This window comes from Lactuca virosa, chromosome 5 (genome assembly GCF_052849685.1).
Source record: "Lactuca virosa cultivar CGN04683 chromosome 5, Lactuca_virosa_CGN04683_v6, whole genome shotgun sequence".
Lineage (NCBI taxonomy): Eukaryota > Viridiplantae > Streptophyta > Magnoliopsida > Asterales > Asteraceae > Lactuca > Lactuca virosa.
In genome coordinates, this window is record NC_136430.1 from 404242100 (window position 1) to 404266515 (window position 24416).

Below are 24416 nucleotides of genomic sequence, written 5' to 3' on the forward strand. Positions count from 1 at the left end.
CTGGCTACGGTAGATGGACCGCAGAGATCAATATGTAAGAGTTCCAGTGGTTCAGAAATTGAAGAATCAAGAACCATATGATGGCTTGCTTTTGATTGTTTGCCACATTCACAGGCTGAGCAGAGAGTGTCATTGTTGAATTTGAGAATGGGAAGACCTCAGACGAGTTCTACGGTAACCAGATTGTTGATATATCTGAAGTTAAGATGGGCTAGATTTCGGTGCCATAGCCAGCTGACTTTAGATATTGCTTCGGATAGGAGGCATAACTGCAGTTTCCCAATGATCAGAGAAACATCCAAAGGATACATGGTCCCTTCGGACTTGGATTTGATCAAACAGGTGCTTCTATCGCTTGTCATTACGTAGCAGTATTCGTTGTCAAATTCAACCCTGTGGCCTGCTTTACATAGTTGGCCTACACTGATGACATTGTGTTTGAGGCTTTCTACGTAAGCAACCTTTTGAATAGAGAAGTTTCCTGTAGTAAGTACACCATAACCTCGGATTATTCCATTCGCATTGTTGCCGAATGTGACGTTTCCACTATTGCAAATAGGCCTGAAATCTCGAAGGTACTCTAACCTTCCTGTCATGTGCAAGGAGCAGGCACTATCTATTAACCACTCCTCTTCTTGATCCTCCTTGCACATTGCATGAAAATTACACGGTTAGTTTGGTCACCCAAACAAGTTTGGAGCCTGAGGCGACTGGTGGTTTTTTCAAAGATGCATGAACCGAGGTTGCAGGGACAGGTTTTATTTCGATCTTGAGGCCTAATCCTGGGTATTTGTGAACTTTTGAAGTGTTGTGAGATTTGGAAAAGTTACGAGGTTTTTGAAAAGTGTGAGATTTGACTTGAGATGGTCCTTTTTTACAATGACAACTACATGAAGGATTTTTGTCATTTACCCTGACATTCTGTTTGGTCAGCGGTCTGAAGGGTGTGGGAACAGTTTTGTGACTGGTACGAGAAGTGTGAGATTTGACAGCGGTGCTCTTGGAATTTGAAGAAGTACAATTTGAGAGTGTGTGAGTACGTGTAGATTTCCTAGGATGTGATTTAAAAGTTTGAGGTGACTTTAAAGGTGTTGGAGTTGGTAAAATCCCCTTCCATTTTGGATCACCTGAGGAATAAATCTGAAAACCATTTCTTTGAAAAGACTTTACTCTCCTTTGGGTTGTGTCAGAAGAGTTTGAGAAGGTTCTAGGAACTGTACATCCCTTTTTATTGGTTTTCTTGACTGCAGAGTTTTTAGAAAAGTAATTTGAGAAAACAAGTTTTTCTGGACTCTTAGGTTTCGAAACTTTGATTTGTCTCTTGTTTTTTGAAAAAATTTCCCGCTTTTTACCACGAGATTGAAATTCCTCTTTGAATGCCACTTTTGCCTGAGTTTTTGGAGAACCGCAATCATTGAGATTCAACTGTGGTTTCTTTGACCCATTAGATTGCTTTTAAACACGAGGATTGGATTCATCTGAACTAGAAGGTTCAGGATTCTGGGAGCATTGACCATACTCGAAATTTTCTATGGGCAACTCATGATGAATTGGCTGAATTGTCACTGAACTTTTAGTTGCGGTCTGCAGTAGGGAAGATTGGACTACCGCAGAGTAGGTCTGAGTTAATTTCTTTGTGGGACATTTGATAATAGGTAAATGGTCTGACTGCGGTAGAGAATTGCAGTGAGTGGTACTGCAGTCTGAAGACAGTGATGGGAAGTTCATGTGAACTCCGGGTTCCATAATAATTTCTTCATCAACAACTGATGAGGTCTGAGAGTTGGGATAAATTGTGCCAAAAATAGGAATGTGATCACATGAGTGACCCGAAAATTCAGGAAGAATTTCCTCAATGACACAATTATTACTCAGATCGGGAAAGGTTTTGTCATTGACTGGAAATTGGAACTCTCGGTCCGGAGGGACATAAAGTCGGTCTTTGTTAAACCGGGGTGAGAAGTCCTTTATGGTAGGATACCCATTGGACCAACCCCAATTATAGGTGTTATCTGTGGCTCCATTGTTCACTAGATTCTCAATAGCTTCACTTTCATTGAACAACTTTTCTATTAAAAGATTTAAACGTACAATTTTGGTTTGAGCTAAATCTCTTTGATTTAATGTTATGCCTAATTGAGTTTCACATAACATTCTTGCATCCTTTTCTAATTCTAAGTCCTTTTCTAGCATGGAAACTTTGAGTCTTTTGTCTTCTAATCGTCCTCTAACATGGAACATTTCCTGGGATGCAATGTTCTCATCTAAGGCTTTGTTATAGTCTGAAAGGACGGCAACACATGTGTCATTAAGGTTGTCAAGAAATGGTTGACAGTCATGCGTGCTATAATTAAGAGTTTAGATCATAAGTTTTACCTGCTCAACAATGCTTAGAGTTCCATCCTTTTCCATGTAGCAGTAATTCCTTTTCAGATTGGTTGATCCATCCTCGTCTGCAGTAGCCATCATGCAGATTTTGCCTTTACCCTTAAGGTTGTTGATATCTTCATCCTCATCTCCGAATGACCATACTTGATGATCTCTCTTGACTTGGACTACGTATGCCCTTGCTTTCTCTTTTTCTTCCAATTCCTGGGCCATTCTGAGATAGAATGCTCTGTCTTTTACTACGTTTGCTTTACAATCTCTAGCAAAATGGTTTTCCTTATTGCACTTGTGACAAATTACAAAATCAGATTTTTCTTCTGCTGAGGTACCGGAGTCAGTTGTCTTTATAGGTTTGCGGTGCCTCTTTGGGTTGAGTATTTTGAGATTGTGGTGATGGGTGAGGATTTTTGGGATATCGAGAGTGATTATTCTGAGGGTTGAAGTTGCGTTTGAAAGGAGGTTTAGTAAACTGCTGATTTTTGCGGAATGATGAGGGTGGTAGCCTGTTGAATTGTTGGCTAATTAGAGCAATGACATTTTGGAATTACTCTTCATCATCGTATTCTGAGTCAGCTTCGTATGACTGCGGAGGATTTTCATACGAGGGTGAATAAGATTGAGTGTGAGGTGCTTGTGCTACAAGAGCGAGTGGTCCTCCGAAGTCAGCACAGTCTTTGAGTACGGTTGATTCTTGTGCTTGCAGTTCACCGTAGAGCTTGTAGAGAGATAGAGAGTGAATTTTTCTATCTCCTTGAACGATCATCTTAGTTGTGGTCCAATGTCTACCCAATCCATTGAGAAACTGAAGATTTGTCTCATGGTTACTTCGGATGGTGCCCGCATTGGATAACTTTGTGACAATTAAGTTGAACCTCTTGAAGGAGGCTTCCAGACTTTCACCAGCACGAGCTTTAAAGTTGTTGAATTCGCTGAGTGCTGTTGTAAGCTTCTTATCTCGAGCATGTTCGGTGCCTTCATACAGGTTCTTGAGAACATCCCAGATTTCTTTAGCTGACTTGCAATTTATGATGATGTCGAAGTTGTCAGGAGCAACTCCACAAGTTATCTCATAAAAGGCAACAACATCGTTTTCCATCTTATCAAGATCATCTTTGGTAGGACGTTTCATGGCTGGTTGACCTCCTCCCAGTCTAGCTTGTGTGCCATCGTTCTGAACTGGAGTAAGAACAGGGACATGAGGTCCTTCTTCCACAGATCTCCATACATCTCTTCCAAGTCTTCGTAGATACCTTTCCATTCTTTGAGATCAGTGATGATATTCATTTGGTACCAGTATTGGAGCTCTATTTGAACCTCCAACACTGTTAGAAACATTTAGATATAATGCTTGTGCCATATTTCCTTATTTTTTGAAAAGATTTTTTTTTTGTTTTTTTAAAGAAATGAGCTTCAGTGGTATAGAAGGCCTTTTAAAATCAGAGTTCTTTTTTAAAAAGCAACCACTTTGGCTCTGATACCAATTGTTGAGAGAAAAACTTGAGTAACACACTTGAGCAAACCTTAGAACAAGTAGTAATGCGGAATGAAGTTTAACTCAGTGGATCATAAAGCTCAACAATAATAATAAGTTAGAGTTAGATAGTTAGATAATTAGGTGCGGAAATATAAGGAAATATAAATGACAACAAGTATTATATCAAGAAGACACTATAAGCTGATTCTTAACAAGGATTGCAGACAATCCAGGTTAGTAAGTGTGATCAAGCTTAGTGATTAAGTCAAGCTGACTTGCTCCGAAGAGATAACGATCTTAATATTAGAATCTGAAGATCTTTGAGGTGAGATAGTAAGAGAGTAAATACAATATTCAAGGTAGAGATAATTGAGAGAGAGAGAGATATGTGTTTTTCATTCAGAATAAGAGAACTCTATTTATAGAGTCTCGAAGATTACAAAGTTAAATCTGTCTAAGGTGGCCATGCAAGCCACACTGGACAAAGGAATGTAAAGACATAAAACAGATAAAACTAAGACTAATCTTGATGACTTCAACTGCGGATGCAGTTCTTGATTGCGGTGTGGAGCTTTACTGCGGATCTAGATGACAGCTTCGGATCTCTTTAAGTTTAAGAGGGTCACTTTTATGTTTCAACAATATCAATCCAAAGGGTCGGCCTTGGTGCCTTCGACCTATAAGTACAGCGAGGAAAACTCACCTCACAATCTGAACAATAGCTGATGAGGTACCAAATTCGAATCTCAGATCTAACCGACACCTGTTCATCCAAATGACCAATTCTCAAACACCATTCAAAATACCCGAAATACCCCTTGGTCAAACTTGGTCAAAGTCAAAATCAACTAAGTCAACTCAGCCGAGTCAACACAGAGTGCGTACGCGGGGCGTACTATAACACCTGTCAAATTTAGGTCAAAAATAAATTGTTCAATATTCTTAATTGGGATGAACAAAGTGGTAGAGATTGTAACAAGGTTTCCAAAAATATAAAGAACACTGAAATCCGAGTTATAACAAAGAAATTATGATCAATCGAAGATCCGCGACAAAACCGGCAAAACATTGTTCAGTGTAAAAAGTGAATTTTCAATAAAAGGATTTTTAGCCATAACAATCTAAATGAAAGTTGTAGATTACGTTAAACCGAGAACTTTCATCAAAAGAACGTCAAAATCTGACTTCGTATGAGGAAGTTATGATTTTTCTAAGTTTCAGTATAGCAGTATACAGCTAAAAACTCGAAATAAAGATCAAGTGATTTTTAGCCAACAACCTAAACGAGAATTGAAGGTCTCGTCAATAGTAGTACAACGGTAAAAAGACAGACAAAAACGGACGTCAGATAAAGAAGTTATGATTTTTTAACGGATTTTCCTGTCCCGGTCTGTTAAAAATAATAATATTAAAAATAAAGTCAAAATTAGCCAACGAAGTCTAAACGAAATTCGTAGAGTATAATTTTACCTACGCGTGCATATAAAGAACGTCGAAAACGGAGCTCGTATGCGAAAGTTATGAATTTCGCAAGTTTTGGGCACAAAAATTGAAAAATCTTGAAAACCGGGAAAAAAAGCATGGTTGGGGTTCGGCCACGTCCCCTCACATGTGAGATCGCCCCGTGTCCGCCTCGTATCCGTTGCTGATTCGACCGAAGACGCGGCCCAACCCGGTTCCGACGCGTGTTGCGTCTGTGGCAGTGTCCGAGATGCGACGCGTGTGTAGCGTCCGAGACTCACGCCTGGCCTCCCCCTCGCATCCGAAGCCTCCGCGTGTCCTTCTTATCCTCTCGGCCGAAGACCCTCACAGGGTATAAAAGGAGGTGCGAGATCGTCCAGTTCCTTCATCATTTTTCATCCTTTTTCACTTCTCTCACCCCCTAAACTTCCTTACAACCCCCAAAACCCCGGTATCATATCTAAAACCCGAAGCAAGCCCCGAAGCCCCGAAATTCTCGAGAAGCTAACCTCTTTCCAGTCGAAGTGCTGCCCGCGTAAAGCCCGGTTTTTAATCTAAAACTCGTGGTTTCTTCGAGAAAGATCATTTATAGAAACGAAGCGCTGCCCAAATCACCACTTATCAAGTGAGTTCATACCCCTATAATATACCTTTTCAAATGGTTTTAAATGCTTTATAAGGGGGAAATACAAGTTGAACATAGTTATATTGTATTATTAATTCATGTGATATCAATCACATAAAGGTTCTTCTTATGCTTTTAAATATGGACTTTAAAATAAAGATTACCAATTGTTTCCAGAATAAATTGAAGTCATATAAATTCTTTTAGAATAAAGTTAAACTCTTTTAAATGTTTTTATAACTCTTTAAACTTATAATTGCCAAAATCATGTTTATATATGTATAAATATATAAATAAGATTTGAAGGGCTTAAGACTAATGAATTATCTTATTTCCTTTTCCTTGTTTGGATGTGAAATTAAGGTGATGTTATTTGTACGAAGGTCGTTTCCTTCTTAATTATATATATATTATACATATATGAATAAAAAATGTTACGTCATTCGGTATCATTACCTTTGTATCATGATGAACAAAGGTGTTCATCCATGAGAAATCATGCTAATCAGATAGAACATATAAATTATAATAGGTATAATTTATGGGTCAATTCTCAATATCAATCATCTTAAACTTATATATGGAAAAGTTTCATCATTATTGTTAAAAGGCTTTTTCCACTGTATTACTCATAATCTCGTTGAAACGATAAATTTGTGAGACGCTTCGTGGTGTACTTATCTAAGTACGACCTTAAGTCCTGATTTATTAACCAGAATCTCCTGGAGGGAGAGCGTGAATTTGTGTATAGATCTATACGGGACTGACAATCCCGCACCTTAGTTGTTCGCTATAGTTAGGCCGGCAGGCCTGGGGTGACAAATGTCATATCGTTCCGACGCCTGAAGAACGTCGCAGCAGGCATATCATTCATATTAGTATGGTTAATAGAACTCACATGGATAAAACAACGACTAATTTACGTAGTAATATACTTCTTTTTGTTGGATTAGTGTCTAAGTCCATAACTATATTTGGTATGTACTTGACCCGATTGGCATGGTCCATTTGGGTTGCATGGCATCATGCATTTGGATAGACTAAAATGAGAGAAATAACACTTAAGGTTTACTAATATATTATAAGTTCTAATATATTAATAACATTATTTAATTAGTATTGATCAAGAATTAATTTGGAATTAATTCAGTGATCAAAAGGAGACTAATTAAATATATGGGTTGATTGTGTAAATCATCCATACTTGTATAATGGGCTAATGCTCCATGGATTATCAAGTTGGGCTAAAACCCATAGGATGCTCCATGGGGTTTTTGTACCCATGGATCATGGAAATGAAAGGCCATGACAATTAGGATTTACATGGTGTAACCCTAATTGTGTCAAACTATATAAGCATCTTATTCTTGGGGAAAATGGGCCACTAGTAACATTCTAGAGAGGGCAAGCCGATTTCAAGTGTTCTACATTTCTCTCAAGTTTATTCCAAAGGCATTTGGTGTTGTGTGAACCATTTGAGGTGTCACACTTAGGGCACTCGGCTCTTAAGCATCAAGGAATCAAGCTACATAAAAAGGTATGTCTTCAAACTTGTTTTTATTACCCAAGTATCAAAGATTGTATGCTAGATAGGGTAATACCTTGGAATATTCATATTTGCATGTATAATAGAGAAAACATAGATCCAAGGTATTTAGGGTTGCATGTACACTTAGGAGTGTTAGAATGCTCAAAACCCAACAGTGGTATCAGAGCCTAGGTCTGTTTTCAATTATACTTGATGCAAAGTGCTGAAAAATGCTGAAAAAAATCGATTTTCGGGCTGTCTGGGCACTGGACTCGCCGAGTCCACTGATGGACTCGTCGAGTCCATGAGGAAACTCATCCTACTCGTCGAGTAGGTTCATACACTCGACGAGTAGGACCCCCTGACAGCATATTTTCGACTTTTAAGGCTGGAATTGGTCTAGAATCATTACCCTAAGCTGTTTTTGAACCTATAAACCTGTTTTTGATGTGGTAATGTTCATTCTAATCCAATTTCAAAGATAATTGTCAATAGATTCATGTTTTGTATTAGTTTAAGGATTAGGCTAATTACATGAAAAGTTTGACTTGTATTATCTTGTTCTTATGAGTTGCTTAGATTAATAGAAAAAGTTATGTGAAAAATGTGTTTTCAATCCAAATTAATCTAAGAGTTGATTCTAAAATGTGTTTTTGTAATTTGTCCTCAAGTTATGTGAAAAGTCACATTTAAGATTCATAAAACTCATAAAGTTTTCATAAGTTATGAATTAGGAAGAGTCACATTCTTTTAATGGTTTAATGTCTTCCATAACTTGTCCTCAAGTTATGGAACTTGAAGAGTTTTTTAATTAAAACTACTTTAAACACATAAGTTATGGAATTGAAAAGTTTTTGAATAGTTCAAAACTTGCCCTCAAGTTTTAGAATTTGAAAAGTTTTCTTTCATGAATACTTTAATTCCAAATTAAGCCCTTAGGATTTTAAAAGTTAAAATTCAACCCTTATACTTTATAATATTATAAGTTAATAATATATATATATATATATATATATATATATATATATATATATATATATATATATGTATAAGAGCAAGTCGTCTTACCATTAGTAGGCCTCATTCACGAAGCCGATCTATAAGGGGGGTATAAGGTTGCTGCCAATAAAATGGCAACTTAATGGGTGTCCACTCTCACCCACCGCTTCCTTGACTGGTGGAGGGTCGTTAGCCGAACGGGTAGGACAAGGACTATAATTCCCCCTTCATTAAAAGTATTAATGATAAATACTAAGTAACTAAACTTTTATAAATTCTCAATCTTAGTTACTTAGGAAAATGTGAATTTGGTGCTAACCCATGAAATTACACTTTGCACTTTGCTTAAGTCGGTTAGTGGAGCGTGTGTGGTTAACCGTCACACTAACCTGGATTTAACAAGGTAGGCAAAGGGTAACTTAATGTTTATCATAGTATCGGTGGAGCTCGTGTGGTTAACCGGCACATCGATTAAGGGGTAAATATTAAGGGTACCAAGTATATTTTCATGGTTATTCACACCTTGTTTTGTGATCCTCAGCATCCCAGTCACAAAACTTGAGAGGGCACAATCGAGATTGAAACATGCCATTAAAAAGTTCAATGAATCTCAAAAGAATCTTGGAGTTTCAAAACCAATTAAAACCTAATAATACATTTCGTTTATCTTGGTGGAAATTGGTGAATCGTCATTCACCTACCTTCAAATGTTTTATAGCTTGGATTACGGCATCCCTCTTCCAAGTTATAAAATAGTTTGTTGGGTCCTAGCCTTAATATTTCATATTGGGTGTTATATTAAGGATTTTAAATCAACTATCTTGAATATCTCCCAAAAGATGTCTGGTTCAGACATCTATGATCTTCCCAAATCTCTTGGAATTTCACTTCCTCCACCTCCTCCAATTATTCTCCCTAACCCACAAGTTCAAGGTCACTCAAGTCCTATTGGCAAGCAAGGTCTATGTATGATCGCATGTTGGAGATGAAGTCACATATTGACAAGCCGGGAGAGTTGAGTGTCAAAGTCTTAAGAAAGTTGGATGTTTAATCACTTTCTAAGTCACATAGTTAGTTCCTTTGGGACTACTATGAAACAGACTATGACAAGACCCTTAATGATATTATCTATTTGCTAGGTGCTGCTGAATCAAAAATGATTTCAGGACTAGTAAAGCAAATTTGATTAGAAGATCAACTCCCCAAACCCACAATGGACATTGACAATGGTAACATACGATACCCAGTAAAAGCTTTCTCTTCCCAATGGAAAGGGATCGGCCATAGTCAACTCGGTTGACCAAATGGTAAAGAGAATGGCTAAGTCTGTGATAGTTCTATCAAAGGGTCCGTATGTGTCTATTACCAAAGGAAGGGGCATTGATTGCGAAGCTGTCTATTTACCTGAAAGATCATAAGGCTGATCAAGTCAAGAAGTTTGACTTTACTTCAGGTAAAGTCGACTATCTAACTCTGTTAAGTTTCTATTCTGAGATTCTTGTTACATGATGTGACTGGGTCACATGTTGATGTTTTAAGGATCAAAGAAAAATGAAGAAACTTAAAGGAAGTATATGCTGATTCTGATCGCGGAGATGGATCTCGATCGCATGGTTCGGTGATCAGACCTTTTGAGCTACTGCTTAAGAGTTATGATATATTGCTTAGGAATAGATAACAACAAGTTTTCATATGCTTTTGCACTATAAGGATAAGTTTTTCCACAAAGCTTTAAAATTAAAGGAAATTTTTTAATTTTATATTTATTTTAAATATCCTTACAATGGCATTTGAGAAAAATTGTTGCTTATATGATTCCATTGATAACAATAATGGAAAACGGATTTGATTCTTTCATTTGTGGTAGTGGCAAATTTACCAAATAAGGAAAGATTCTCATCACCCAATGTTTCAGTTGGATAGAAACTTGGAAATCATGCAAGTTGTATAGTATGATGAATGAGAATTTTCATTTTTTGGAAAAATTAAGACTAGTTACTTGTTCACATGTATATGTGAGTCAAGTGAAAAGGACTAAGGGATCGAGTACACATTCTTGTGTACTAGTCAAAGTCCACCACAAAAGATTAATAAGACTATTCGTCATGATTTACTAAAGTTTAGTAAATATGGTTATACTTACAAGCTTAAGTATAATTCTGAGACATTGGAAAAAATTCCAATGTATGGCAGAACGAATGAGAAGAATCAAATTAGGCAGAATGATAAAAGTTTCTCAAATCTGAAAAGATGGGAGAGTACTTTAGTATCAGTTTTTGTGATCATCTTAATGATTTAGAAATCATATCACAATTAGTCCTCTAAGGAAATCTTAGTGCATTCTTATGGCTAAGAAGAGGAGTCAAGAATTGTTGAAATGGTTGAATCAAGAAGATGAGTCACACTTCGTTTCAAAACAAATCTTAGAGTCATACTCCAAGATTGTAACTTGAGTGACATATCTTAAAGAAGGTTTATTAACACTTGTCAAATGTAAGAGTAAAAGTTTTCTACTTTTACATTTGAAGTTGGTAAGTTGTGATGTTTTGGATAAAACAGAGACCAACTAAGGCCAATTGTGTGAAGTGTTTGTCTTGATAAAGAATCCGCACTATCCCTTGAATATTTGACAAGAGAGTCTTATATGTCAAGAGGACAGTGGGAGTCTTAAAGGTCTTGAAAGTCTCAAGAACTAATCAAGAATAAAACCTGAGGTTCTTCACTAGCACACGACTTGAGGTTTGTAACCTATCGTGTTGACATATTCTGTGCCCATTCCAGTTAAAGTTGGCTTTGCATAGGAGTTCTGGAAGTTCTCAATTGGTTGCATAACAACTTGGAAGCAATGGCAGGCCCTGTACTGCCAGGTGGCAAGAAGTTAAGATTGCATAAGTTCAGTCCATATGAGTTTGAATTTGTCACTAACCTTGTCTTGTGATTATGGTTTTGACAAATTCACATGGATAAGAACACATACACCATAAAATCTAAGTGTCACAAGGTTTCTCTCCGACTCATGAAAATGATGGTGAGGAAACACTTTCACTAAGTAGATTTTAAGAAGATAGCAACTGTGATATTTGCAGTTTTCAAAGTCGTTAATGGAGCGTGTGTGGTTAACCGGCACACTAACATGGACTTATGAAAAATGGCAAAGGTGTAAACAATTGAGACTATGATTACGACATCCCTTTTCATAATTCTGAAATTGTTTAGACACACCTGTAAGCTATCTAAGATAAAGTGTATGAGTTTGATAAAGTCTTATCAAAGCAATCTCGTATCAGAAATCTGAACTTTAGTAAGAAAGTCAATAAAGTATTGACTTCTAGAAGTCCAGCTGTTTTCTGGATACATGTCAAAGCTAGTGGGAGCATAAGTGTTATGCTAATAATCATCATGTTAGTGGGAGCATGATAATTATGATAAGTATTGCAAGTTAGCAATGTTAATTATAGAAAACAAAAGTTTCAATTCGTGAAGTTACAGGGGTTGGAAAGGTTGTTTTGCTATAATTAAGGGAGAGGATATACTTCATTTAAGTTCTAAAGGCTTAGATTGAGACCTTAATCATCTTTAGTCAAGAATATATATATGGATTTCATGTTGGATTGGTTGAATTTAAAGGAAATTCTATATATTGCATCCCTCTTTATAGTCAAATTTTGAAAACATGGCAAATAAAAATATTGCAGCAAAAGACTGGTCTAGAATCATGTCTTTATGTGATACATCACGAATCGTGTCCCATTTGCTTTGGGTACAGGATCGATTGCATGTGCTATAATATTTGTCATTTCTAAATTTTCCAAATACCCAGAGGCATTAAGAAGGAAAAAGGTCTAGAATTGGATATGACTAAAATGATTAAGCAATTGTCGAGGACAATCTAAGGTTTTCCAAAGATTGGTTGCTCATGGACAGTTGGAAGTATAGTGTTAATTTTGGAATGACCATATTGACATATTTTGAAAAAGAGGCAACTCTTGTTCAGGAGTGATAGTAAAAATGGGAATATGGAGTTGTCTCCACAGCTGGTAGCAATTTCTGTAAGATTAGAAAAACTTAATGCAAGAAGCATGTTCAAAGCAATGTACTTTGAATATGAGACTTTGTTTCCATGGAGTAGATCTTCATTAGAATACCCTGTAATGATTATTGACTAGTCTTTGTGACTTTGTACACATTCATTACAATAGGGTAGTGCATTTAAGTTTAAAATCTAACAGATTTCGATAAATGATAAGAATTTGAAATTCTTACATTTACGATAAGGATTTGGGAGTGTGAAATTAGAATCATTGAAATTATGTTCAATTGGTTTATTTCACAAAGTAAGGATCATAGATAAACATAGAGTGCATACTTGGTGTATGGCAAAGCTATTGTTTAGAAAAACATAGTGTACATGCTTGGAGCATGGGACAACTAGGTTTTTTTAATTCAAGTGTAAAGTTGATAAAACCGAAACAATGAATAATGAGTAATCAGTATGGTGATAAATAAAAAAGTGTTTTATTTATATTCATAGGTTTTGATACCATATTAGATTCAATTATTCTTGTGTTTCATTTTGCATGTTTTGACTTCCAGAATAACTAGGTCGTTCTTCTCGAATGACTAAGTTATTCAAACCATCCACAGTCGATAATACGTTGGAAGTAGGTATTAAGGCAAGACTGTCATGAATCGGGTTTGTAGATGTCCAAGGTAGTGGACATAGCCAAGAGGTGCTACAACATTCATGAGTGCTTATAAGTTCTGAGTATTGGATTCAACCCACGCTCATTTGAATCACTTCATGGATTTTATCACGAGTGATCATGAGACGATAATATCTTATATTCTTCAAACCTAGAGATATGAGTTGTTACTATGAGTTGGTTGTATATTTATTGCGCGAAAACGCATTGGTAACTCGATGTTATAAAACGTGCCTTTGTGTATGATTCAACAAGTAGTAGAACAAGCCATATGAGTCGAAGTTTATCCATTCCTTTTACCTTCGGGATAAAAGCGATATCGGTGGGCCCCTCGATGATTTAATGATGACACATGTGAGTGCTTGGCTAAGCCACGACTGATTTGATCTGTTCAATCAGTCAGTCATCATAAATCGGAAATCGGGAAACAACTGATGGACAGAGAGAATGATTTATAATCCATGTCTCAGTCTATATGATATCTAGAATGGAGGAATATATGATCAATTATCTAATGGACAAGTCATTGACGAGATCAGAGTTCAGTTACAACGTCAGAGTTCGACAGCGACTAAAAGAGCTACGATTGCCAGTCGGTTCTTGAAGTCATACTCAATAATAGTTTTAGACTTATCCAAGTGGGAGACTGTTGGATTAGTGTCTAAGTCCATAACTATATTTGGTATGTACTTGACCCGATTGGCATGGTCCATTTGGGTTGCATGGCATCATGCATTTGGATAAACTAAAATGAGAGAAATAACACTTAAGGTTTACTAATATATTATAAGTTCTAATATATTAATAAGATTATTTAATTAGTATTGATAAAGAATTAATTTGGAATTAATTCAGTGATCAAAAGGAGACTAATTAAATATATGGGTTGATTGTGTAAATCATCCATACTTGTATAGTGGGCTAATGCTCCATGGATTATCAAGTTGGGCTAAAACTCATAGGATGCTCCATGGATGCTCCATGGTGTTTTTGTACCCATGGATCATGGAAATGAAAGGCCATGACAATTAGGGTTTACATGGTGTAACCCTAATTGTGTCAAACTATATAAGCATCTTATTCTTGGGGGAAATGGGCCACTAGTAACATTCTAGAGAGGGCAAGCCGATTTCAAGTGTTCTACATTTCTCTTAAGTTTATTCCAAAGGCATTTGGTGTTGTGTGAACCATTTGAGGTGTCACACTTGGGGCACTCGGCTCTTAAGCATCAAGGAATCAAGCTACATAAAAAGGTATGTCTTCAAACTTGTTTTTTATTACCCAAGTATCAAAGATTGTATGTTAGATAGGGTAATACCTTGGAATATTCATATTTGCATGTATAATAGAGAAAACATAGATCCAAGGTATTTAGGGTTGCATGTACACTTAGGAGTGTTAGAATGCTCAAAACCCAACACTTTTTAAACAATAAGAAAAGGTATTTACATCCTATCTATTCCACTGACCAAATACACCTTCTGTTAGTTTTACTTATGGTTAAAACTACGTATCATGAAATTAAGTATGACATATATACTTGTGCTTTTTGGTTTTGGAACGTTTAAAACCACAAATCAGTATTATGGAAAATATAATATTTTCCAGGATTAATATCAATGTTTTACTGTAGAACGGATATGACTAAGAATATGTTTACAAATGGAACGGTTTATGGGATTAAACTACTTTTACAAATGGAATAGTTTATGGGATTAAACTACTTTTACAAATGGAACGGTTTATGGGATTAAACTACTTTTACAAATGGAACGGTTTTATGGGGATTTAAAACTACTATTCAGAAACGGTTTTATGGGGATTTAAAATTACTATTCAGAAACGGTTTTATGGGAATTTAAAACTACTTATCAGATGGACCTTAGTCATTCACTCTCTTTAAACTAGTATAACATAAAGGACCTTTAGTGGCTAATTCTATAATTCCTTAGTTTATACATCAGAGTTATATATAAGTAATATCCGATTGACAGTGAAATGTGTGATTTCCGCCTTACTTTCTGTTCCTTGTTTGGTTGTGGGCTTAGGGCAGATTCACCCATTTAACTGTCCATTCGATACTAGGTTATATATAACTAGTATAAACTAAGTAATTGCAGAGGGAACTATTGAGGTTATCATTTTATCACATCAGGAAATATAGGATTTTCTAGAGGAACCAGCGAACTTTTCCAAAGAACTTAGAGTATACTTTATAGAACTAAAATACTTATGAACTCACCAGCTTAAATGCTGATCTACTCTTTCAAAATAACTTGTATTCTCAGGAATCAAGTAAACAGGTACACTCCCGAAGCTTTTGAGAAGACTACCTAGTACCGTACTGCGACTCTTGTCTTCTACTTTGATGTTTGAATATGTAATGTTTAAACACTTATGTAAAACTTATACTTATTAATGCAATGGTTGTTTGTACTTTGATTACTATATTGCATGTGTTGTGATACTTATATGACGTCCTCCACCCCCGAACGTTTCCGCCGTTCTGGTTTGGGGGTGTGACACGTACTCAAGCATTGACCTCCATCGGGGCGGTTGACCATGTACGTGCTGCGTACTCAGATTACGCAGGGCGTACGCCCAGTCTTCCCAAAACTCATTAAGAGATTAATGCCTTAAGCTCTTATGTCCAACTTCCAAATCCAAGGCCAAATCATCATCAAGAGTCATAAAGTTTCCAACTTTATGACTTTTCATGTCCATTAAGTGCTTAACTCAACATCTTAATACACTAAGTCCTTCTAAAGAATGCATGGAGCAAAACCAACCATTAAGACCCCATTTTTATGACTCAAGACCCTTCCAAAGGTCTGAAAGGAAGACTTATTGGGTCAAGAACATGCTATTCTCATGAAACACCACATTTGGGACAAAAAGAACCTAAATTAAAGCCCAAAACAAGATCTAAATGAAACTTCACCAAGTTCAGAACTTTATACCTCCAAGTGATGTCAAACGAGGGTGTGTTTCTGGATCTAAAGTGCTTCACTCCTCCAAGATGGTCTCTACTTCCTTCCTTCTTCTTCAAAGGCACAAAACACGCTCACAAAAGCTTAGAAATGCTTCACAAGGTGGATTGGGGTTGCAAGATCGTTTGAAAGAATGGAGGCTGATGGAAGGAGCCAAGGTTAGGAGTTAATGATGAATAAATAGGGTCCAAACCCTAAAGATTAAGGTTTGGGACTTCACCGCGTACGTCATGCATACACAAAGCGTACGCCCAGCGTACGTGGCTCCGCCCCAAAAAATCCAAAAGTGGCACAAACAGCCCCTCCCATCCACGTCTTACAATACAAGGACCAAAATGCACTAAATCTCCATATAAGGGTCAAATATGAAAGTACCTCAAAACACGATGTTACATACTTACTGTTCCGGATGTAGTAGACCACATCCTGAATGAACTGAAAATGTTTCGGAGTTTAAATTAAAGATGTCATTGTTATAGGGCCAACTGAAAAGTAGTCTAGATGTTTAGTTATTGTTGATTTACATAGAAATGTCGTGTTCCATATCTTAAAATGTCATTGCGGAAGCCTCCAGAATGCGAAGAACCATTCCGGAACACGATGAACGCGTCCGGAACATGAAGAACGGGTCCGGAATATTGGTCATTTCCATTTTAGAATGAAGTGCTAACACCTTTCTTATTTGTGCAGTACGACATGATTGTTGATGCATAAATTACACTCTGATGTAAACCTAAAATCGACGGGGAAATCCTTGCGGCATTCAGAAACAGGCCCGAATGCAAGACTATGTTCCAGAATACATGTTTCAGGAGGTGGTTATATATTCCTAATGTAGATGGAGATCATTTGCTTCTACATTAGATCTTTTCCCACGAAGTTGTCACCGACCCCCGAAGCCAAGTAGAGGAAATGGTTTTTGAGATTTGGGATTACGAACTGTCTTTCGGGAAGAAATAATTTTGTCTCATCACCGACTTCCAGTTTGGTGACTATTTTCCTACTTCTGCATCCGGCGCCGCCTTTCGCTCCCGTGCCTTTCTTACAGTCCCGAGGAATGTCTCGACCAAATTAGACCATGCTACGAAGGTGTTTAAAAATTCATTTAGAGTTATCAGACGAAGATGTAGTCAGTGTATGTCTTCTATACCTGTTAGAGAGGGGCTTCAATGGGCGATTGGCTAAACAGCCTGTTACAGAAGAGTATTTCACTTTGCTATCCAACCTTGATGAATTCAACATGTATAATGTCATATATTTTATAATTACCGATCAATTAAATTATATATCATTACTAATATTTTTTAGAAATTAAATTGTTAACTTTTTTATGTGGCAGATATCCATGTGGGAGGATAATTTGGGATCAATTGTACAAACAACTACATATTGTATTCAATAAGGTGAAGAAGCTTATACATCTAGAAGAACTGAAAGAGAACGAACCTCAAAAATTGACCTACACCTTATAGGGGTTTTTATACGCTTTTAAGGTAAGTATATAATGAAAATTTTATTATTTATTTTTGTTTGCTAACATTCTAACTATTTTTATGTACTTTTTTTTGTTAATATCCAGATATGGATTCTTGAGACTTTTACGGTCAGCGGTTTATTTGGTACCCGACAACAGAATGTGATCCCTCGGGCTGTTGCATGGTCAAAACTTAGGTCGTTACAAATAACTCACTGCAACCGGTTTTTACAAATAGACGACATATGGTTACTTTATTATTTAAATATTTATTTATTTTATAATTTATGTTTATTTATAATTTTATAATTTTGTTAGCAGGGTAATAGACTTGTACCGAAGTTGGAGCCGACATAAAATGATATGCATGATAAATGGTGGGTTATTAGCTCGGCGTGGATTGATCGCCCTGATTTTCCCGACAATGAAGTTCACAGGGCACATTCCCTAACACCATCACCCAAAAACTCCCCTAACCATGAGCATCAAGAAAAGAAGGCACAGATAGATGATCCATCTCACCGGCCACCACCATCACCGTCGGTCATTGACCCATCAATTGATAAGGACCAAATTATTAGTGACTTGCAGAACGAGGCCAGTCAATTGAAAAATGAGGATCGTGAATGTCACAAGCAGTTGTAGTCTCAGGAGGAGCGTTTATCATAGCATGAGGCTACTTTATCTATGGTTCTAAAACTTATCAATAAGACTCCCGGAGACGATGTTGGTACGTCGAAGGAGATGGAGGTACATTTTTAATTATTTCATCGTTTATGGTCGTTATGTTTTTGCATCATTTACAAGTATATATTATTGAACCGTACATGGATACTACAATGACAATGAGTTATGGGAGCATGATTATGTCTTTAGCACCCCCGAACAACCGCTAAATGACGGCCCTGAACAGCAGCTAAATGTCGGCCATAATGTAATGCCTGGTTCCTGGTATGCACTTAAATTATTTATTTATTCATTTTGGAAGGGCTACTCGACGAGTTGGTGGCCCTAACTCGTCGAGTAGAAGGCAAAATATGTGCGAGTTTTAAGTGAGCTACTCGACGAGTCCAAGTCTTGAATCGACGAGTAGGACAGTCTGGATGAAACCTTAATCTTTAGGGCTTACACCCTATTTAAGCATCATATCTGACCTCCACCCTAGCCTCCATCACCTCCAAACCCTAATCTCGAAACCCTAATCAACCTTGAGTGATATTGAGCTATTTATTGCCATTTTTGTGATTTAAAGCTAGAAGAAGGAAGCAAGGACTTGGAGTTGCAGAAGGATGGTTGAAGATTGTCACACCCCCAGCCAAGGCGGAACACACCGGGAGCGGGACTAAGTTCATAGATCACAGATAAATCGAATATATATCACAAGTACAACGATAAACAAAACAAAATTTATATTTCATCATAAGGTTTGAATACAAGGTTCTTACAAGTGATAATAGATAGTAGTTGCCTTAAACAAGTAGGTAGATACCAAAACTAGATAGCTAAGTCGTCTGAAATCCACGACAAATCTTCCGTCTGAAAGCCTGTCTAAGGATCCCCTGAGAATACATGTAAGATTTAAAGTCAACACAAAGGTTGGTGAGTGTCACAGGTTTTCTGCTTAACCGCAGTATAATACTTTTAAAATAATCTAAATAGTATTGCCTTTGTAAGAAACTGCGTTTAGAAAAATGTTTGATAGAGATAGAAATATAAACCATGGTTGTTAGGTAATAAAAGTCTAGTCCAGTTTATAGTAACGAATTTGTACATATATACATATAAATAAACATACGGATAAGGTTATCTGTCAAGGTTGTATTTAACAACCACGGATACGGATAAATAGACACACGGATATACGGATAAAGTTATCTGCCAAGGTTGTACTCAACAACCGCAGATACGGATAAACAGATAGTTGACAAGTATATTTGATAAGCGTACACATTGAAGAGTACGATACTTGTTTAAACAGTTGATAAAACTTTGAGTACAAGCACATAAACGAGCCTAAGATACGAGCTCTATAACGCGTATAAATATATAAACTTATATATTTTTGTGTATGTATGAGGTATAATTAGACTACCCAGTTGATAACCGGCTATACAGATGTAGCACAATTTTTGTCGGAACGTATATGTTATTTTTATTAGTTGTATTATCTTAACAACATAACATATGAAGCTAATGAGGTTTAAAACGATTTTGTTTACTTAACATGTAAGCGTTTAAACAATTATTTCTAAAACTGGTAAAGTATTTACACAAAACAATGATATTTTTTGTGTATTTTGTATGATAAATATTACTTAGTACACGTACTACCATGCACAGACAAGGGCCAGACATGAAACACCGAGGGCAGGATCATTTTGGTAATTAAGCTGTTCTAAAATCCAACAACTCATGCGGTCCTTCAAACCAGATTCCCCGTACCGTAAGTAATAGTGTAATAAATACTATTTTCGTTTGATTTATATTGCATAAAAACGGTGGTGTTGTTTGTTTAAACAAAGTATTTAGAAAATAGATATATACTAGATATACAAGTACTACATGTATTCCCCCCCCCCCCCCCCCCCCCCGAAAATATGTAAAAGTGAGGCCGTAACACTCACCTTAATGTCTCGTTGTCGAGTAATTGTTGCGAGAAAAAGCGAGATGCATTGCCGTGAATACGAATCGTCGAGATTTATTTAGTTTCCTAGAAATATTAACATAAATTAATATGTGAATGGTTGTTTGGAAATTTAACCAAAGTATGGGGCATATTTACAAATTTAAATATATTAAATAGACTAAGGTTGTTAATAATTTCCAAATAAGGGACTAAAATTGTTTATTTAAATTCTAGGTTTGAGTTTAGGATTTATTTTGCAAATAAATCTCTACGGAGGGGTTAAAATAAATAAAATAGACAAAGTTTTGAGACTTGTGACTTGTTTTTGTATGAGATTTCCAAAGAGGGTAGGTTTTGAACATTTTTAATGGAAGTTTAAAGGCTTTGTACTTGTTTTGTAAAGTATTTTGAAGTTGGGGTTAAAATCAATTATTTGGAATCAACGTTTGATTTTGCTTTCTTCATTACTGATTACGTAACAGGAGGCATATTGCCTCCTCTTCTTCATTGTCGCACCATGGAAACAATAAATAAATAAATAATCTTTGTGGCTTATGATCGATCGACACTGCAAACACACAAACGAATAGAGGGTGTTTTGGAGAAGACTTACGATGGGGAGAGAGGGATGCCAGCGGGCAAACAGCAACACTGGTGTGACCTTCGGTGGTGATGGAGGGTGGCCGGCAGTGGGTGGCAGTTCCGCTGCCTTCACTGTTCCTTCTGCTTGGCTATGAATGACGAAAGGAGGAGGAAGGGATGGACGATGGAAGCTAAGCAGTAGCAGAACCGAAGGTGGTGTTGGGGGGCTGATCACAGCAACGGCGTCAGGGAGTGGTGGAGTTGCGTCTTGCAGCTCCGCTGCTGCGTCTCTTTTCTTTTCTAATTTTGCAAGAACGAGTGAGAGGGACTGGAGTAGCAGGTTGGAGGAGGTGTTTGGGTGGGTTTCCTTTCCCAAGGCTAAGATATGGTGGAGTTATACTGAGGTTGTACCCGTGAGAAGAAGAAGAAGATATAGAGAGAGGAAAGTAAGCTGAGATTGTTTGTGTGGGAAGAACGAGGCTCAAGCATCCTTTTTATAGTCAAATAAGCTCACACACAATCCTTGTAAACCCATGCCTAATTAAATGTTTATGTACTCTTTGAGTGTCTTGCACACCAAGAAGAAGAGAAGAAGGGAGAAAGAACACGTGGGTTTTTGGACAGCTAATAAAAGAGTGGCTGATAAATATCTTAAACAAGCCCTTGGTGGGCCCCATATGGGGTTATATCCTCATTAATTGTCCAAAATACACAAAATCGAGTGTATCGGGATCTGTGCATCGATAACTTTTTTTTTGAGAATTCCGTTAGAAAGTGTTTAATTCAAGGATTCTGAAACATCAAACGGATTAATTTTTGGAGTTACGGAACTCCTGGAAATCGAATTTAAAGTTTTGCGTCTAAACGGCTTGCGGTGTCCGTTTTCGCGACTTTTGTAAATATTTTCGTAAAAATTATTTCGAGTGTGAAATTAAATAATAGACTATAACTTGAGTCAAAAAACGTTATCGGAAATCCCGTCGGCAAAGCGTAAGTACCTCAACGAATCGATTCGGTTTTGCATGATTAAAGAAAACCAGTGTTTTACTGTCTGTTTTTCTTAAAACTGTCTTATCTTCTGCATACAAACTCTGTTTTGGACGTTCTTCATATTTTCGGAAACAGGTAAGCACGTACTATGAGGCTAGAATAATTGCTTCGCTTAAAATGACTTTTTACGAATTTTCAGTTTTTCAGACGTATCCTAAGGTTATAGTTTGTGCGGTTTGATTTGTTGTACATTTGAAAGTGCAATATCATCTAGTATCGTATTATAGTTAGAATGAAATTACTTGTCCTTCTTAAGATATACTAAAACTCAGTAATTCGGATATAACATGAGATTCACGGATAGATTGGCGGTTATAATAATAGCCCTAAATTTCAGGTTGTCACAAAGATCTAGAGCTAGGGAGTCATTTCTGTTTTGATAGAGGTATAAAGCTTATACATTGGCTTCTATTCACTTAGATCTTCAATTGAGCTTGTATATTGTCACTTTTGGGCCAATTCCAAGGTCACTTTTGGGAGTCGTTGGGGCAGCTATAAGATTTTCCTCACCGCGAGATTTTGCAGACAACTTTGCGAGGTGAGTTTTCTCCTATAGGAACGGGTCTAAGGCACCAAGGCCGACCCATTTAGATAGTAGTAGTTATGTACCATGGTCCGATGTCGGGCGGGGCCCGAAGTAGGTTTATATGTTTTCCGGATTTCGATCCGATGTCGGGGCGATCCCGATGAATGCTTGTATGCTTGTATGCTTGATGTCTTTGTGATTCTTGCATGTGTCTGTTATGTGTTATGTGTTCCGGGTTTAGGACCGATGTCAGGGCAAGCATGAGGAATGTCTAGTTAATATGTTATGATAGTATGATCCAGACTCCGGTCCGATGCCGGGGCGGTTCCCAAGGAATGTTAGTATGTTTTCGGATCTCGGTCCGATGTCGGGTGGGTCCCGAGGAATGTTTACACGCTAGCATTATGTGCTTATGTTACATGTTTGTTGATATGTATATGTATGCCGAGATCTGCTCGATGCCGGGCGGGACTCGATGCTGGCCGGGGCCCGATGCCGAATAGGGTTCGATGCCGGGCAGGGCCTGATGCCGAGAAAGCCGATGCCGAGCTTGACTCGATGTAGCAGGGGCGGGGCCCAATATATGTTATGTGATATGTGTATGGTAAGTGGTAGTTGGGGAGACTCACTAAGCTTCGTGCTTACAGTTTTCAGTTTTGGTTTCAGGTACTTCCATTAGCAAGGTGAAGGGCTCGGGATGATCGCATGGCACACACCACAGTTTTAGCCTGGGATTGTTAGACTCTGATATTTTTCTCACATGATCGTGATATAGTATTTGACATGATGTTTTTGAGAGATATGATTTGTGATTTATTATGATATTGATGGATTATGGTTTTTATTAAATGATTTTAAAAAGAAATTTTTGGTCTGTATTTTGGGATGTTACAAGTTGGTATCAGAGCCTTGGTTTGAGGGATTCGTGCACACTCTCGAGTGTGTCTAAACTCAAACTAAGGACATGGTATGAAAATTTTCAAAAGAAAATCATTTTTACAAAAGAACTTTTAAAAGATAAAAGAACTTTGAAAAGAGAAAAAGGGTGTGGTGCATGCAATCAGCCGAGCTCAAGTAAATACTCCCAAATTACCCATACAAGTTGATGTTATGAAATGTTTATGAGAACTGCATGCTAGATTAGGACTAAGGATCTAGGAAGGGTGCCTTATGTGCCTATTATATGTGTAGCAGCTTTATGAGAATTGCATGCTAGATTAGGACTAAGGATTTAGGAAGGGATGCCTTATGTGCCTATTATGTGTATCTCAACTTTATGAACCGCATGCTAGTACATATTAGTCAGTGATGGCCTGAATGTGATATGCTTGATTATGTGTACTCGATGCTCGAATGTTGCTTGCTTTGTGCTTTTAGGAGTTCTAGTTATCTCTTACTAACTAGTAAATGAATATGTTAAGTTACATATTGCGAGGATTAAATAATTTAAGAAGGTTAGGTCTAGCTCTATTGTGCGGCTCTTGTTTGAGTCCAACCATTGTAGGGTAGGATCTCTCATTCGAAGAATTATCTAGTCTTAGTGATATGTAATAGTATTCATGAGCTAGTTAGGGGGAGGTAGCAGGAACTTCTTATGCAGCTGATAGCGGATAGTGAGTTGGTGACTACCCTAGGACAAGCCTAGGATGAAGATAGAATAAGATCAACAATAGTAGAAGAAGGGACTTGGTGGAGTCGAGGCAGTTCTTGAGGAAAGTACGGATAGATGTGGAAGGTAGTATGGGCCTGTACTACTGAAAGCAGAGGATCCGTACTCGAATCAAGGAAGGCTGAGATGAACGCATGAAACTTGTAGTATGTTAGATCCCTCGAGATATGATGAGTATACTGATGTTTTTATGGTGTATTTTCAGTATGGTGACGCTACGCACTAGGACGATTGGTACTTCAGGCATTGGTGAGGGATGAGGCTCGGGATCTGGAACCGAGCAGACAGATGAGCAGACGAGGGAGTTTATTTCGTCTGAGA

The 24416-nt window shown here is 37.3% G+C and overlaps 1 long non-coding RNA gene across 1 annotated transcript; it reads right to left on the reverse strand.

The window, feature by feature from the left end:
• Positions 1 to 19070: 19070 nt before the first annotated feature.
• Positions 19071 to 21298, reverse strand: LOC145110897 (uncharacterized). The gene is made up of 3 exons (XR_013710111.1): positions 20882 to 21298; positions 20267 to 20352; positions 19071 to 19201 (listed from the first exon to the last, which is right to left on the reverse strand). It is a non-coding gene; the product is annotated as an uncharacterized LOC145110897 (long non-coding RNA).
• Between the last annotated feature and the right edge of the window lie 3118 nt (positions 21299 to 24416).